This window comes from Apium graveolens, chromosome 5, assembly GCF_009905375.1.
Source record: "Apium graveolens cultivar Ventura chromosome 5, ASM990537v1, whole genome shotgun sequence".
Lineage (NCBI taxonomy): Eukaryota > Viridiplantae > Streptophyta > Magnoliopsida > Apiales > Apiaceae > Apium > Apium graveolens.
In genome coordinates, this window is record NC_133651.1 from 183667869 (window position 1) to 183674680 (window position 6812).

Here is a 6812-nt window from a genome sequence, read left to right on the forward strand (position 1 = left end):
TACACTTTAGCATGTAATTCTCATTTAATCCATCTTTTGAATAACGGGTCCCGTTCTACTTGACGGCCCGACAATCACAGCTTAAGCCCTTAGCTGACTCATCAAACTAGAACGCGAGTTTTCCCATTCCTTATCAATATTTCACAGAAATTATACATAAACCACAAAATTATTTATCCTTATATTTTATTCACATAAATCCACGTAACAACACAAGAACTATACTTTATACATATAAATATATCGCGAAAATCCCAGTCGCTACAATAGACCCCCTTAAAAGGATATCGTCCCCATAATCTAGTCTAAACGAATAGATGGGGATACTTTTCTCGCATTTCGCTTTCTAATTCCCAAGTTGATTCTTCAACTTTAGGATTTCTCCATAAAACTCTAACTAATGGTACCACTTTATTTCCAAGTGCTTTCTCTTTTCGATCTAGAATTCACACGGGTTGTTCCATATAAGATAGATCTTACTGAATTTCCACTGGTTCCAACCCGATCACATGGCTAGAATCTGCATTATACTTTTTTAGAAGAGAGAAGTGAAACATGTTATAAAGATGTTGCATTTGCGGAGGTAACGCTAACTCGTATGCCACTTTTCCAATTCGCATTAACACTATGAATGGTCCAATATATCTGGGACTCCATTTTCATTTCTTTCTGAATCTGGATAAGCCTTTCCATGTAGATATCTTTTTTAACGCTTTGTCTCCGGGTTCAAACATCATATCCTTTCGATTTTGATCTGCATATTCTTTTATCGATCTTGAGCAACTAATAGCCTTTTACGAATCACTTCCACTTTCTCTTTTGTTTGTTGAACTAGTTCTGGGCCCAACAACTTGCGCTCACCAACTTCATCCTAATACGTAGGAGATCTAAATTTCCTTCCGTACAACGCTTCATAAGGCGGCATGCCTAAACTTGCATGATAACTGTTATTGTAAGAGAATTCAATAAGTGGAAAATGATCGTCCTAATTTCCTTTAAAATTCAACGTACAGGTTCTCAACATGTCCTCAATCATTTGAATAGTCCTTTTGCTTTTTCCATTGGTCTGCGGATGATACGCGGTGCTCATTTTCAACTTCATTCCCAAATGATCATGAAATTATCATCAAAATCTTGAGTTAAATCTTGGATCTCTATGTGACACGATAGAAACTGGTACTCCATGTCACATTACAATTTCGTCCAGATACAGCCTGACCAATCTTTCCAATGAGAATTTTTCATTAATTGGCAAGAAATGCACTGACTTTGTCAGTCGATCGATAATCACCCAAATCGCATCATGATTAGACTTAGTCTTTGGTAATCATACCACGAAATCCATCACGATATGTTCCCACTTCCATTCAGGTATGTCTAGTGGTTGAAGCTATCCACTCGGTCGTTGATGTTCCGCTTTTACTCTTTGACACATGTAACACTTTCTTATCCACTCTGTGACTTCCTTTTTCATATTCAGCCACCAATAATTCTCTTTCAAATCCTTGTACATTTTCGTACTTCCTGGATGAATCAAAAATCTTGAGTTATGTGCTTCATGCAAAATCTCGTGCTTTAACTGCGTAACATAAGGGATCCAGATACGTGAACAAACCTGGTATATCCCTTTATCATCCTTTTAAGCTCTAACCTCTTCTCTTGTCATCTTATTCTTCTCGTGCTCTATCACTTGTTCCTGACAACGTCGAATCTTTTCCAAAATCTCTGGCTGAAATGGCAATGTGTAAACCGTTTCATTTCCTAAATTTGGATCTTGTATCTCTATTTCCAACTTCTCAAAATCTTTGATTAATTCTGGAGTCGAAGTCAACATATTCAATCTTTTATTACGTCTTAACGCATCCGCCACCATATTCGCTTTTCTGGGATGATAAATTATTATACAGTCATAATCCTTGATTAATTCTAACCATCTGCTTTGTCTCATGTTCAACTTTTCTACATAAAGATGTACTTTAAGTACTTGTGATTCGTATAAATTTCACATTTCTCTCCGTACAAATAGTGTCTCCAAATCTTAAAAGCAAACACAATTGCTGCTAACTCCAAATCATGTGTAAGATATTTTTGCTCATGCGGCTTCAATTGCCTTGACGCATACGTTATCACCTTTCCGTGCTGCTGATAAGTGGCATTTTATACCACTTAGAACGTCTTATAATAGCTTGAATTGGTGTCTTGAAATCAAGTATTTTGTGTATTTGATGCGTTTTTCTAGTGTTTATGCATTTCAGGGTATTAATTACATTTCGGGAGAGAATTCATAAATAATAAGCATTGGCATGTATTTAGCATTGCAAGTGGGAAGATAGGAGTAGATTACAGTGAAGAAACGGGAGAAAAACAGTGCAGATTCTAGAAGGGGTCTGAGCGCCCGCTCAGCTCTGCTGAGCGACCGCTCAGGAAGCTGAGCGCCCGCTCAGGAATGCTGAGCGATCGCGCAGGGACGGATTTTTAGAATTAATATTTTAGACTCCTATTTCTGTTTGACTTCCAACTTCTGAGTTAGCTGGGCTTTATGGGACTCTGATATAAGTAGATTTCAAAGACATTTCACAAAGGTTGGATCATAGTATTAATCGAAGAGCGAGGAGATAAGGAAGAAGACCGTTTTAGCACACAGCAACGAAGAGGAATCATATTTTCTTGTGATTCTTTGTTTCGTTGTAACGTTGGATGCTAGTTTTCTTTACTTTAAACATATTTACTCTTGTGACGTACTCTGGTTTAATATAAGTATTTTTAGTTATTATTCTCGTGTGTTATTAGCGCGTGTTTTCGTCCTAACAAGTTTTTGGCGCCACTGCCGGGGACTCGGCGTATTTTTTAAGTTTATGTACTTACCATCATTGGTCATTAGGACTCAGTGATTAAGATGTGTTACTTATTGTTTCCGGTTGTGTTTCAGGTACTTTAGCGAGCGTTTATACAAACTCGTTCTCGTACTCGTAAGAGGACTTTAGATACGGCTGAGGAGACAGACGAAGTTCTTGATATTCCGGAGAAGATAGATTTTGAAGATTCGGATTCATGAAGTGAGCAGAAAGAACCATTAATCATGGGTGATCGTATTGTTCAGGCAGATCCAGCTCTTATGGACTTTTCTCGGCCCAAAATCGATGACATTCAGTCTAGCATCATGCACCCGGCTATTGAGGCCAATAACTTCGAAATCAAGCCGGGCACTATTCAGATGGTGCAGAATTCTATTTCTTTCGGAGGTGCTGCGACTGAAGACCCCAACATGCACATAAGGAATTTTGTCGAGATCTGCAGTACTTTCAAATATAATGGTGTGACTGATGAGGCTATCATGCTGAGGTTTTTCCCATTCTCTCTGAGGGATAAAGCTAAGGACTGGTTACATTCTGAACCAGCTGGGTCTATCACTACTTGGCAAGATCTTGCACAAAAGTTTCGGGTTAAGTTTTATTCAATGGCGAAGACTGCGGCTATGAGGAGTGCTCTTACTCAGTTTGCGCAGCAACCTACAGAATCTATGTGCAAAGCTTGAGAGCGCTACAAGGAGATGTTGAGAAAGTGTCCACATCATGGAATGCCTGATTGGATGGTGATCATTGGTTTTTATAATGGTTTGGGGGCCCAATCTTGGCCCATATTCGATGCAGCAGCTGGAGGCGCCTTGTGGGCCAAAAGCTATACTGAGGCTTATAATCTTATTGAGACTATGGCTGCAAATGAGCATCAAAACCCAACTCAAAGGATGATGCCTGGGAAGGTAGCATATATTCTGGAAGTCGATACAGCTACAGCTATTGCAGCGCAGCTCCAAGCGTTGTCTATAAAGGTCGATTCTCTAGCCACCTATGGGGTCAATCAGATAGCTATGGTCTGTGAGCTTTATGCAGGTTCTCATGCTACGGATCAGTGTTCTCTTGTTAACGAATCTGTTCAATATATGAACAATTATCAGCGACAACAGCAGCCTGTGCCAGTTACTAATCATCCTAACAACAGAAATCATCCAAATTTTAGCTGGAGTAATAATCAGAATGCTATTCAGCAACCATATCAGCAAGGCGTAAGTAAATAGTTCAATCCACCTGGATTCCAGCAACCACAGCATTATGCTCAAAGGAAATCATATCCTCAACAAGGAGGTGCAGCTCCCCCCTCTAGTGCAGATTTTGAGTAACTGAAGCTGTTGTGCAAAAGTCAGGCAGTTTCTATCAAGACCTTGGAAAATCAAATCAGTCAAATAGCCAATGCAGTGCTCAATTGTCAACCTGACACACTTCCCAGTGATATTGAAGTTCCAGGCAGGAAGGAAGCTAAAGAGCAAGTCAAGGCTATTACCTTAAGGTCTGGAAAAGTTGATGATGCTGAAAAAGCAAAAGAAGGAGAAGTTGAAGCTGGTGATGAAGAAGTTAAGCAAAAGGAGAAAGCGGCGGAACCAAGGAAGACGACTGTTGAACACACTCTGTCTGAGGGTAATACAGGGGAGAAACAGCTGTATCCTTCACCACCTTTCCCTAAGAGATTGCAACAACAAAAGCTGGATAAGCAGTTCGGTAAGTTTTTGGAGGTGTTCAAGAAACTTCATATCAATATACCTTTCGCTGAGGCTCTGGAGCAAATGCCTAGTTATGCGAGATTTATGAAGAGTATTCTTTCAAGGAAGGTGAAACTGGATGATCTTGAGATCGTTGCTCTAACGGAAGAATGCAGTGATGTGCTGCAACAAAAGTTACCTCCAAAGCTTAAAGATCCAGGTAGCTTCACCATTCCTTGCACCATTGGCAAGTTGTCTTTTGACAAGTGCCTGTGTGATTTTGGAACAAGCATCAATCTGATGCCGTTGTCGATCTTCAAAAAGTTGAATTTGCCTGATCCAAAGCCCATCTACATGTCTCTACAATTGGCTGATCGTTCTATTACGTACCCAATAGTGGAGGATGTGCTAGTAAAGGTGGATAAGCTCTTCTTTCATGCAAACTTTGTTATTCTGGATTTCGAGGAAGATAAGAAGATTCCCATAATCTTGGGAAGACCTTTCTTAGCTACAGGCCGTACCTTGATAGATGTGCAGAAAGGTGAACTTACTATGAGGGTGCAGGATCAGGATGTGACATTCAATGTATTCAAGGCAATGAAATTCCCTACAGAAGATGAGGAGTGCTTAAAAGTGGATTTGATTGATTCTGCGGTTACTTCAGAACTTGATCATATGCTAATGTCTGATGCATTAGAGAAGGCTTTAGTGGGGGATTTTAACAGTGATGATGAGGATGGCAATGAGCAACTATAATATCTAAATGCTTCTCCCTGGAGGCGAAAGCTAGACATGCCATTTGAATCTCTTGGTACTTCTAACCTCAAAAATGCTGAAGGAAAGCTCAAACCATCTATTGAGGAAGCGCCTACCTTAGAGCTTAAACCATTGCCTGAACACTTGAGGTATGCTTTTTTAGGTGATGTATCTACTTTACCTGTTATTATTGCATCTGACCTTTCAGGTAGTGAGGAGGACAAGCTCTTAAGGATCATGAGAGAATTCAAATCGGCTATCGGATGGACTATAGCAGACATCAAAGGGATCAGCCCTTCATACTGCATGCATAAGATTCTGCTAGAAGAGGGTAGTAAGCCGACTGTTGAGCAACAACGCAGACTTAATCATATCATGAAAGAAGTGGTGAAGAAAGAAATTCTGAAGTGGCTGGATGCAGGAATCATTTATCCTATTTCTGATAGTTCTTGGGTGAGCCTCGTGCAATGTGTACCTAAGAAAGGAGGTATCACTGTGGTAGCAAATGAGAAGAACGAGCTCATTCCCACTCAAACAGTCACAGGGTGGAGAGTATGCATGGACTACAGAAAGCTGAACAAGGCCACGAGGAAGGATCACTTCCCTCTTCCGTTTATTGATAAGATGCTTGACATGTTGGCCGGTCATGAGTATTATTGTCTTCTGGATGGTTATTCAGGATATAATCAGATTTGCATTGTACTAGAGGATCAATAAAAGACTACCTTCACTTGTCCATTTGGCACGTTTGCTTTTTGCAGAGTTTCGTTTGGGTTATGTGGCGCACCGACCACTTTTCAGAGATATATGATGGCTATATTCTCTGACATGATTGGAAATAATGTCGAGGTGTTCATGGACGACTTCTCCGTCTTTGGACATTCGTATGATGAATGTTTGAATAATCTGCATGCAGTACTCAAAAGGTGTGTGGAAACTAATTTGGTGCTCAATTGGGAAAAATGTCATTTTATGGTGTGTGAAGGCATTATTCTTGGGCATAAGGTCTCTAGCAAGGGTCTTGAGGTGGACAAAGCCAAGGTGGGAGTCATTAAAAATCTTCCACCACCTATTTCTGTGAAAGGAATCCGTAGTTTTCTTGGTCATGCGGGTTTTTATCGGCATTTCATCAAGGACTTTTCGAAGATATCTAAGTCGTTGTGCAATTTTCTTGAGAAGGATGCGCCTTTTAAATTCGATGATGAATTATTGACGGCATTCGAGACCATCAAGAAGAGTTTGATAACTGCACCAGTTATTACAGCACCTAATTGGACAGAGCCTTTTGAGATGATGTGTGATGCGAGTGATTATGCGGTGGGCGCAGTTCTTGGGCAGCGCAAGAATAATCTCTTTCATGTGGTCTACTATGCTAGCAAGACCTTAAATGGGGCCCAAATGAACTACACCACTACTGAGAAGGAGCTCTTGGCTATAGTCTTTGGTTTCAAAAAAATTCGATCTTATTTGCTTGGGACAAAGGTGACAGTGTTCACTGATCATGCGGCCATTCGCTATTTGG

General features: G+C 40.3%; 1 non-coding gene across 1 annotated transcript; it reads right to left on the reverse strand.

Annotated features, from left to right (window-relative positions):
* Window positions 1-3472: 3472 nt before the first annotated feature.
* Window positions 3473-3579, reverse strand: LOC141662915 (small nucleolar RNA R71). The gene has a single exon (XR_012551017.1). It is a non-coding gene; the product is annotated as a small nucleolar RNA R71 (small nucleolar RNA).
* Between the last annotated feature and the right edge of the window lie 3233 nt (window positions 3580-6812).